General features: G+C 36.4%; 1 long non-coding RNA gene across 1 annotated transcript in view; it reads right to left on the reverse strand.

The window, feature by feature from the left end:
* Positions 1-1,546: 1,546 nt before the first annotated feature.
* LOC115029220 overlaps positions 1,547-11,922 on the reverse strand; it is a 90,901-nt gene continuing 80,525 nt past the window's right edge. Inside the window, exon 3 of the long non-coding RNA XR_003834779.1 lies at positions 1,547-1,624. This is a non-coding gene — a long non-coding RNA (uncharacterized LOC115029220). The remainder of the gene's footprint in view (positions 1,625-11,922) is intronic.

Raw genomic sequence — 11,922 nt, forward strand, 5'->3', positions numbered from 1 at the left:
CACACGTTACGTACATAAATACACAAAATCAAAAATCGATCAAAAATAGAATAATACTTCAAGACACCCTCAGTCTCCTCTACAATAACTTCTACCACTGCAATTCTTTCATGTGAAACTATTCAGGATATCATGCATAAAGTTTCTTCTGTGGATTTTGACATCTCTCAAAGTAATCTCTGACTATTTCCTTATTATGACTCTGAATAAATCTGCATCCGTTTCCTAAGATATCATTTCCATCCACTACATTCTCATGCAAGTACATCTTTCAGTCCTAGGTGAAATTACACCTTTTACAAATATCTCCTTATTACTCACACGCACAGCTTGTGAGAGAACATGTAAGTGCTCTCATGGGACTTAGATATATTCAATTCCTGCACAAACGCATTCTTGTGCAACTACTTTCTCAACCACATGGCGTTTCCCAAAGTCTAGAAAACTCAGTTCTTTTTCTTTGTCCTTTTCTCCTTACTTTTACTTTTCAGATGAAAATGTATAGTTCATTGTTACATTGTTTGTTCTAGACTCTCCTAATCATTTTTATTTTAAAAGTGCTTATTCTAATAAAATATATGCCCAGTAAAGGGGGAATGCCAATAATCAAAATTCTTTCTCTTTATTTAAAACTGAATTTTTCAAAGCAGCAATCTTCTCTCCAGATCTCAGGTTAATTGATGCCCTCAGTGTCCAGCCCTTAGCCCTATACCATCAGTTACTTCACCATTTCCGTATGTTATATCTCAGTCCATACAGAGGAACAAAGATGAAAAACTGGACTCCTGTAAGTTCTTCCCTACTCAGAGGAAACACATAACCAAGGAAACAAAACAAAACAAAACAAACAAAACAAAACAAATCCAAAAGTTCAGTACACCTTATTGGAGCCAAAACATTGAACTTGAGTTGGATAATACCTTCCAGCTCTCATTAGTAAAAGATCATTACCACAGAAATGTGGTTTGTAATATTATATGTCTAGTTTTATGATAGTCTATCAGTAGAAGATCCATCCCCTCTTCTGGCAACATTGAATAACCTCATATGACCTAGGCCATCACATAAAGGTCAGAAATGTATTAAGGAATCCCACAAAAGGTGCAGAAGAAATTATTGACATGTCTTCCTTGACTCTTTGAGACATGCAATAAAATATGACTTTTGGAATTGCCTTCTTAGAAGCCCTTCAAATTAAATGTCTATGAGTCAAATTTCTCAGATGTACTTATTGTTCCCTATATCTGGCTCCAAGGATTCAGCCTGGTATCCCATGGCACTAGGCTAAGAATTTTACCCATCTTCTGCTAACCTGAGTATGCACTACATACATTCATTGCCATAGTTGCATATTTGAATTTGTTAGAAAATTTGACAGTTAATATGGTTAAAGGTAGTTTTTCTAACCCTCAAACTTATTGGTTCAGGCGTTTCCTTGCAGGTACATCTCCCTTCTGGGTATATGTGACGGACTATTTCCATTATAACCAAGGGGATTTAAATAAATACTAGCACTTGTCAAAAGTTAAATACAGAATTAGTGTACCTTGGATGATACCTGAAGTTCTGCACTTCTAACTTTCCCAATGACATGGAAGCAGGCAGGATGAAGAGGTGAGCCGGACTTGTGTTACAATGGAGAAAAAAAGAGGTTGAGATACATGAATAGTGGTGTTGCTGATGGTAAAGATGATCTTTCAAATGTTTCAAAGACTCAAATCCTTGAATAGCAGCCAGAGAGAAATAAAATATTGAGAGAAACAAATTTCTCTTACAATATATTTAAGCACACTTAAATTTCAGGGTTTTTTCATGTCCATCTATGTTATTCTTTTCTTTTTTTCTTTTCCTTTCTTTCTTTATATAAACATTATTTACACTCAAGATTTTATTCCCCTCTTCCAGTACACCTTCTGACTCTTCCACATCCCAAACCACCTCCCCACCCACTCCACACCCCCACTCAAGCAGACCTCTAAACTCCTTGAGGCCTCCAGTCTCTCGAGGGTTAGGTGCATCTTTTCTGATTGAACCCAGACCCGAAAGTCCTCTGCTCTATATGTTTTGGGGGACTCATATCAACTGCTGTATGATGCCTGGTTGGTGGTCCAGTGTCTGAGAGATCTTGAGGGTCCAGGTTAGTTGAGACTGCTGATCCTCCTATAGGATTGCCTCCCTCCTCAGCTTATTCCATCTTTCCCCTAACTTAACCACAGGTGTCAGCCGCTTCTGTCCATTGGTTGGGTGCAAATATCTGCATCTGACTCTTTCTGCTGCTTGTTAAGCCTTTTCAGAGGGCAGTCATGCAAGGTCCCATTTGTGAGAGATCCATAGGCTCAGTAATAGGGTCAGGCCTTGGGACCTCCCCTTGAGTTAGATCCCTCTTTGAGCCTGTCACTGGACCTTCTTTTCCTCAGGCCACTCCTCTCCATTTCCATCACTGAAGCCCTGAGTACAAGCCAAGAGAGTTTTATTTTTAATAGTAACCTATCAGTAAGCTGTTTTAGTAACATAAAAAGTTTTTTCATAGTTTATATGCATTTCTAAATTGCTTCTATCATAGCTCTTAATTTACAGATAAGCAAAGTAAGACAAAAGTACCTTAAGTATCCTACCTCAGTACCAGTAATGGAATGAGTGCCAAATTTGAAATGTGAACTTACTAAATTTGATTAATAACCTGATGGTTATCAAAAAGTTCTAGAGATGATGTAACTAGACGTACAAAGTTATATAGGGCACGAGAGAATGAGCCTTAACCAAATGATAAAGTAGAGTAGCTGTTCAATATTTAACTGTTTGTAGCAATCAGTTGTTAATTTTAGGTTTGGGTTTTTTTATGTTTATTTTCTGATGGTCTGAGAAAAATTTTTAAAGGAAGTTCAAGCTGTTTATTGCAAAGATGCCAACCATATGGCATTAAATCAGAAGTCTTATGAATTATTTGGAAGCTTCTTTTGATCTTGGATGTGAAAACAGCATGATTCGCTTTTTGTCAATCTTCTGGATTTATTTTGGTATCTAACCTATTTAAAATAACTCCTTTTTTTTTTTTTTTTTTTTTTTTAGTTCACAAAGACAGTTTTAGAAGGACTTTGAATCCTTGGTACTTGACATTTGTAAAGACACTGTCCTTTAATTTTGGCAACAATTATACAATTTAAAAAATGAAAATGTGAATTCCATTGCTGTGAGCTACTTTCTTCAGATAAGACAAATGTTTTATTCTGAGTAGATGAAAATTCAGAGGTGCCAAGTAAGAAGTAGTATCTCATAACATCCCCATGCTATGAGACATTACCCAGAGCAGAATATTCTAGTGAGATGCTAAGCTTTAGAAGGGTCATTTGATAATTGAAAAGTTTCAAATAAAAGTCAATAATGACAAGAGAATTAGAAACCTGTCGCATTAAATGTGTCTGCAAGCATACACAACCAACAAAGTATAAATGAGACAAGATAGCTCTGCTCAAATATTTGAAGAACAACCTTTCATGTGAAAGACCTTATAGTCTCTATCTTGATAATAACAGAAACAGAAATGAGTAAAAACTGCCCAGGAAAAGGGATAACATTTGAAATGTAAATAAATTAAATATAAGAAAAGGAAAGAAAAGAAGAGAAGAGAAGAGAAGAGAAGAGAAGAGAAGAGAAGAGAAGAGAAGAGAAGAGAAGAGAAGAGAAGAGAAGAGAAGAAGACAACAGCACTGACCTAATGATGGGCTTTCCCAAGGGACAAAGGGATAAATGGGTGTTGAGAAATGAGAAATTAGGACAGGGCTACCATGGTCTGTCATTTATTTAAATTCTCCTTTGATATTATTTTTTTTTTGTAAACAGAAAAAAAAAAACCCTCCCTTATCTATGAACCCTGAAGAACATGATTCCCATAAAGATAAAATGTTAAGAATAAATTTAGTAACTGATTTATTGATTATTTTTATGCATAGTTCATTATCTAGTGATGCCTTTGTTTACAGAATTATCCTAAATGGGGCACACCTCTCCACCTTTATTGAAATATTAATCTTATACAAAAGTAAATAGTGAAGTAACTGCATCAAAAAATGATTTGATGAACAAAAATCTAGTGATAGATAAGAATTGTGCTGAGAACTCTCAGGATACATGAAAAGAAAGTATGCGATAGGAATACCTGTTTGCAATCAACTACTTGTATCCTCTTATAAAAACCAGTATAGGCTTGGAATCCTAAAATATAAATGTAGAGTGGTTTAGAGATGGAAATCTTGGGAGTTAGTTAGGATTAGGTGAGTTAATTAGTGGGAAGACTTCATAACATGAAGAAAGATAAGGGGACTTACTTTCAGTTTCTCTATAAAGATACAGAAAGAAGGTTGTCATCTTCGAGGTAGGATAGCTCCTACCACAACCTTTTGCGCTACATTCTGCTTGTCAATTCTCATTTCTTGAGCTAAGAATAGGATATTTGCGTTGTTAAATCACCAAGTTTAATGAACCTTTTCAAAATGTTTACTTTATTCTTAAGGTACCATCTACAATTATGATTGAATATGATGCTAATTAGTCCTAAATACCCTTCTAATTTCCAATATTCCCTTAGTGTATTCCACCCCCAGATTCATGTCTGTTACTTTTTAATTGGAAAAGGAACATAAGGTATTACATGATGATCAATGAGACAAGCAAACCAATATCAATGAATATGGTAAATGGGTAAATGGGTGACAAGCTTAGAGTCTCATAACTGAAAGATCAGTCTTATAATGACTGAAAGCAAAGATACAGTAACAGAAACAAAACAGATGCAAGTTACTTCAGCTCAACCTCAATGAAGTAGACTAACTTCATGAAAAATGTTTCTAATTCATAGAGCTATTGAAAAATTCAGACAACATATTAATTATTTTTTGCTGAAGTAAACTAGAAGATTTGAATTATACAAATCAGGTAAATATTTTAGTTTTCACATAAAAGAAATGGTTAAGATGATAGATTCTTTCCTAAACGTGTAGTAAACATGACTTCTGTGTTTTGTTTTTTGTTTGTTTGTTTTTGTTTTTGTTTTGTTTTGTTTTTGAGACAGGGTTTCTCTGTACAGCCCTGGCTATAACTCATTAAACTCTTAAAACACACTTTGTGGACCAGACTGGCTTCAAACGCAGAAATTCACCCGCCTCTGCCTCCCAAGTACTAGGATTAAAGGCATGTGCCACTACCACCTGGCATTTTTTTAAAAGATTTATTTATTTATTTATTTATTTATTTATTTATTTATTTAATGTCTGTGAGTACACTATAGCTGTCTTCGGACACATCAGAAGAGGATATTGGATCCTATTACAGATAGTTGTGAGCCACCATTTGGTTGATGGGAATTGAACTCAGGACCTCTAAAAGAGTAATCAGTGCTCTTAACCACTGAGACATCTCTCCAGTGACTTCTGTGATTTTGAAATGAGTTATTCTACTGTCATAAGCAAAAGTAACAATTCTTTATTACAGCTGGGAGTGCAAACTTTTACAACCACTTTTACAACCACTTTGGAAAACAATTTGGCACAATCTCAGAAAACTTGAAAAAGTTCTACCTCAAGACCCAGTTATACCAATTCTGGTAATGTACCCCAGTGATGCTCCAACATCCAACAAAGACACTTGCAAAACTATGTTCAGAGGAACTTTATTCATAATAGCCAGAAAGTAGAAAGAAACTAGATGTCCCTCAAATGAAGAGTGGATAAACAAAATATGGTACATCTAGACAATGAAATGTTATCTATCTATCTATCTATCTATCTATCTATCTATCTATCTATCTATCTATCTATCTATCTGGACATCATGAATTTTGCAGCAAATGGATGGAACCTGGGAAGATGATCCTGAGCGAGGTAACCCAGTTCCAAAAAACCATGCATAGTATGTACTCACCTATGGGGAGGGAAATGGAGGCTTCAGGATCAAGTCTGAGGAAGTACAGGAGAGATCCTAGAGGGCCATGTAAAGAAACGGAAATCCACAACTGATGGGGATGAGGAGATGGGGGACATCTTCAGGACAAGACAGAGAGCTGAGATAAGGAATGCACCCAAGAATCAATGGGGGTGAACTTAGGTGTGACTCACAACATTGGGCATATGCAATCTGAAGAGGCCACCTCCTGTAGCCAAGCAGAAAGCCCAGTGGAGCAAAAGAGACATCAACCTACCCAAAAATTTTTAACCCAAATCTATCCATGTATAAGAAATATAGGCAAGTAAGATGGAACGGAGACTGAGGGAATGGCCAACCAATAATTGGCCCAACTTGAGACCCATCCCATGGGCAACAATCAATCTCTACCACTATTAATGATAGACAGTTATGCCTGCAGATAGGAGCACATTGTCCTCTGGGAGGTTCTACCCAACAGCTGACTTAGGCAGCTACAGGCACCCATAGCCAAACAGAGGATGGAGCTCTTTATGGGAGAATAGGAGGAAGGATCGCAGGCACCGAAGGGCATAGAAACTCCACAGGAAGATCAACAGAGTAAACTAACCTCAAGCCTTTGGGTCCTCATAATTTGAATCATCAATCAAAGAACATACATGGGCTGGATCTAGGCTTCCTTGTATATAGGTAGCAGAAACACAGATTGGTCCTCATGTGGGTTCTGAACAACTGAAATGGGGCTATCCTAAAAGCTGTTGCTGGTATGTGGGATATGCTCTTTTATCTGGACTGCCTTGTGTGACCTCGTGGGAGAAGAAATGCCTAGCCTCTCAGAGACTTGGAATACCAGGGTAGGGGAATACCCAAGGGACCCCAACATGCTTGGAAGAGAAAGGAATAGTGGTATGGGGAAAAGATTGTTGGACGGTGTTACCAAGAAGGGGGACTTGAGCAGGATATAATTTGAATAAGTTAAAAAAAGTTAATTAATTCAAAAATAAAAATAAAATGATCATTTGATGTGTTTTTCTATTGAACTTTTGGACAAAGTGTGCATGATACTTTGCACAGTACAAAGCTAGGCCTTAAAGAATGCTATAACTGGCACACCATTCTACTCAAAACCCAGAGTTCAACTGCCATCCTTCAGAGTCTAGATTGATGAACCCTATTTTCACTCATCACTAAGGAAAATTCTCTGAGCAACAGACCAAGATGACTACAGAAATATATAGTTCCAATTAATACATCTACACAGCTCTCCCATACTTTGGGCTCAAAACCATTGCTGATGAGGGAAGAAGGAAGATTTTGAGAACAAAAGGACCATGAACTACACTGTGAGATAAGATCTCCTAATATCATCACATGCTACACTAACAAACTCATCAACATGTTTGTCCAAATGGGATTTAAAACAGTATAACTGTAACAAAAATTTCAAATTGCATATGGTAAAGTTTATAAGATCTCACTCAGCCCCACACAGAGAATTTTACTCAACTGAGTATAACTGAAGGCAGGAAAGGTAACTCTCACCAAGGAGGGGTATGTCAGATGGCAAAAGGTCAGTCCTGAAAATATACACTCAAGCAACATATGGACTCAAAAACTTTTATTTGGGAAAACATGCATGTATATGCAAATAAATATATGTATGCAATAACACTTGGTAAAATGAGGCTACACACTTAAAGAAGAGCAGAAAGGAAGGGTTATATGGAAGTGTTTGGAAGGAAGAAATGGAAAACAGAAATGTAATTAAAATACAGTCTCAAAAACAAGGGAAAACGGAGTTCTACACCTACTATAAGTCTTCTAAGGATTGTTTTTACTCGCACTCAGCTATCATGTAATGAATATGACCCAATGATGTTTGTGCACTTGAGAGATAGCATCTTTGAAATATTCTAGAACCAGCCACAAACTGACTCGTGGCAAAAAATAAAATCATGAGTGGAAACCACTAAAACGAAATCAATCACTTCCAGAAATGTAGGGAAAGTGGCAAAATAGTTACTATAGTGGCAAGACACTAATTTGTATTAATGCAATACTGCACTAATAAAAAAGTGGAACAGGTAACATTTATTCATTATAAAATAAAAACATTACCATGTAAGTAACTATTATTTAACTTTGTGCACATATGTTTCAGAGCCATTTCTTCTTTTTTAGCGACATAAGAGCAAGTATATTTCCAAAAGTTCTCCTCAAATGCTTCAGGTAGTTTTAGAATTCTTCTAGTCCTTTGTCTATCATTGTAAAGTTTTCTATTGGTTTGTAGAATTTCATCTATTTCATGCTTCAATCCAATTTGTAGTGAGCCTCTGCAATACTTCTTTTAGTATCACCAAACAACACAAGCAGATTTTTCTGTAATCAACTGCAATTGTTTGTTACAAAGGACTACTATTGATTACTTTAGCTTACTTTATAAACTATGATAGTCCTCTGTATTGATCCTTACCTTTTAATTGCTTATGTGCTTTGACATGTTTTAACCTTATTTTATACTCCAAATTGCTACATTGTATAGTATTATGCAATGATTTAATGTCATGAGCTAGGGAAAATTAAAAATAACAATAGAATAATTGTAACTGATTTAATAAAGGATATTAAATATTTATACTGAAAGTTTCATGACCTTATTTTAAAAGCAATATTTATTTTTAATTTTAAGCAGTATATGCCATTCTATGTTAAAAGAGAATGTCCTGAAGGATTACCAGTGGTGGAGCAACTGTTTGGCAAGTTCAACATCTTGGGTTCAGGTTCAAGTACCAACAATAATATCACTCAAACTAGTGCAGCAAAACTTTCACAAAGAGTCCCATAATATTCTTTTCCTATATATTAATCCTGAATATAATAGAATATCAAATATTTAATATATGATATATTTGAATATATATTCAAGAATCACTATTGTTTATGTCACTAGAAAACAAATCCCCACAATAATTAAAGAAGTGTATAAGTCTCAGAGATATAAAAAATTCATCATGGAAGCTGATATTCTGCTCATGCATTTAAACATTATTAACATTGCCCAAATCCTAATGATGTGTGAGGCCACCTCCCAAGAAGTAAAAGTAAGTAATTTTCGTTAATTGAGAAAAATGCTACCACTTAAGTGTATTGTCAATTTAGAAAATTTTCTTTGTTGGTGGCTAAGGGTACAAACTAAATAACTTGCAAACAACATTATATAATATTGGTATACATTAATTAATTTTATTATGGATGTCAATAGAAAGATGTTGACTTCCTTGAGAGTGCTTTTAACACCTTTGTATTTTCTAACAGACAGTGAGGCTTCTTGTATGATATGCTTTGGTCAAGGGACCTGGGACAATGCTTCCACCATAAATGTCTTTCAGCATCCCTGACAGAGGAGAACATTGGCATCAAAAACATGCAGCTTCCCTGTTGTAAATCTATTTTTTTTTGGTCAAACCCAATTTTCATCTCATAAGCTTACTGATGAACAAGCTGGCCCTTTCTAGTTCTTTCTGAACGATGCCTGGTGGTTTAATGGAGTTGTCCTGGCTCAAACTTTTCTCCAAGCAGACTAATCCAAATCATCTTCTCTTAGCTTCCAACTGAATTGCTCTGCATGTTCTCAAACTAACTGGCAATTTACTCTAATCTTCTGGCTCCATCTTATTCTCAAGCTTCAACAGCCTCTCCTGACTTGCATTGCATAACCTGAAAAACTGAGTGGAACTCATGAAGGAACTTCAGTGCAGTGCACTGGTTGACAAAGAAGCAGAGGGCAGAGAGAAAGAGAAGGACAAAGAAGGGAAGAGTCCAGCCAGCAACAGGTGAAGAGAGAGTGTGGAGAGGGAAGACAAGAATGAGAAAGCAGTCAGAGAGAGGAAAAGGTCAAATAGAGTCACTTTGTAAGTTAAGTGGCCTTTCTTTCTAATTCATCAATTTATGTGTTCCTCAATTAGATATTAAACATGGCTGCTTCTACTACAAATTAACTTTACCTTTATTATTTGACATTAAAGGTTTGTACAAAGATCCTATCTATGTTATAGCCAGAGGGTGTTAAAGTATGTCTTTAGGATCAAAGAACCTAGAAGGTCTTTGGATGTGAGCCCTTGACCAAGCAACCTTATGGCTGGATTAAAGTTCCTCTCGAGTCTATAGAGTGTAAAGAACTAGCAAAAGGACGTTCTCTATCAGTCTCATATATTGTCTCTGAGAACAAGCAGCTCATTTAGTTGATGCAAAGCAGGAAAGAAGACAGGTTTGAGGTCAGGGAGTGGTGCGGAAGAACATAATTCTACAAATTACGTCTCTAATTCAGAGAAGATTGACAAAAATACCAAAATAGTGAGCTTGCCCAAAAATTACTACAAAAAAGAAGAAAAATTGACAAGTTCACCAATACTTAGGGAAATTAAAAGTAATAATCTGACATAGAGATACCCTGTACCTATGAATATGTCCATTGTGGTCCAATTTTAAAATATAACATGTCAATAATTTACATTAACATTTATCAGAATAATTATGCAAATTTGGGTTATAGAAAAAATGCACATTTATCACATAAATTTGTATAATTATTACATCAAGTTTAAAAACTAATAAAGTAAATTATCTGTATATATTGTACAATCACATAGAAAACTGAAGTTCAGAAAGAACAAATTAATACCATACAAATATGATAACACTGTTTGCATATTTAAGACTAATAAGCCTAATATTTTCAGGAAAATACTGAACTAAAAATCCTCAAAGTAATCTGATGAAAAAATAATAACATCCTGATTTTTAAAAATAACTTTCTCAAGGGGCACTATTTCCTGTATTGAGGTATTTTTAGATCTGTGATATGTGAATATTTCTCATATGTGTCTTTTAATGCAAGCTCATTTCAGTAAACAAATACAACAAAATATATAAATGAGCTTCATGCTCTGCTCCAAAATTCGTCTCTGTAACTCCTTTCATGGGTATTTTGTTCCCACTTCTAAAGAGGATTCTGAGCCTGAAGGAATGACCATGCAGAGACTGCCCCACTTGAGGATCCATCCCATAAACAACCACCAAACCCAGACACTAGGCAGATGCCAACAAGAGCCTGCTGACAGGAACCTGATATAGCTGTCTCTTGGGAGGCTCTGCCAGTCCGTGGCAAACACGGAAGTGGGTGCTCACAGTCATCCATTGGACGAAGCACAAGGTCCCCAATGAAGGTTCTAGAGAAACCAGGGGGCTGAAGGGGTCCGAAGCCCCATAGCAGGAACATCAACATGAACTAACCAGTACCCCCCAAAGCTCCTTGGAACTATACCACCAATCAAAGAAAACACATGGTGGAACTTGTGACTCTAGCTGCATATGTAGCAGACAATGGCCTAGTTGGGCATCAATGGGAGGAGAGGCCCTTGGTCCTGTGAAGGCTCTATGCCCCAGTATAGGGGAATGCCATGACTATGAATGGGAGAGGGCGGGTGGGGGAGCGAGGAAGGGAGAAGGGGTAGGGGATTTTCAGAGGGGAAACTAAGAAATGGAATAACATTTGAAATATAAATAAAAAAATATCTAATAAAAAATAAACGAGCCTCATATTTTCCCATAAAAATATATGTTGTTATTTTTTCTCATTTTTTATTAGGTATTTTCCTCATTTACATTTCCAATACTATCCAAAATGTCCCCAATACAACCCCCCCACACACTCCCCTACCCACCCACTTCCACTTTTTAGCCCTGACGTTCCCCTGTACTGGGGCATATAAAGTTTGCAAGTCCAATGGGCCTCACTTTCCAGTGATGGCCAATTAGGCCATCTTTTAATACATATGCAGCTAGAGTCAAGAGCTCCGAGGTACTGGTTAGTTCATAATGTTGTTCCACCTAAAGGGTTGCAGATCCCTTTAGCTACTTGGGTACTTTCTCTAGCTCCTCCATTGGGGGCCCTGTGATCCATCCAATAGCTGACTGTGAGCATCCACTTCTGTGTTTGCTAGGCCC

This window comes from Mus caroli, chromosome 14, assembly GCF_900094665.2.
Source record: "Mus caroli chromosome 14, CAROLI_EIJ_v1.1, whole genome shotgun sequence".
NCBI lineage: Eukaryota > Metazoa > Chordata > Mammalia > Rodentia > Muridae > Mus > Mus caroli.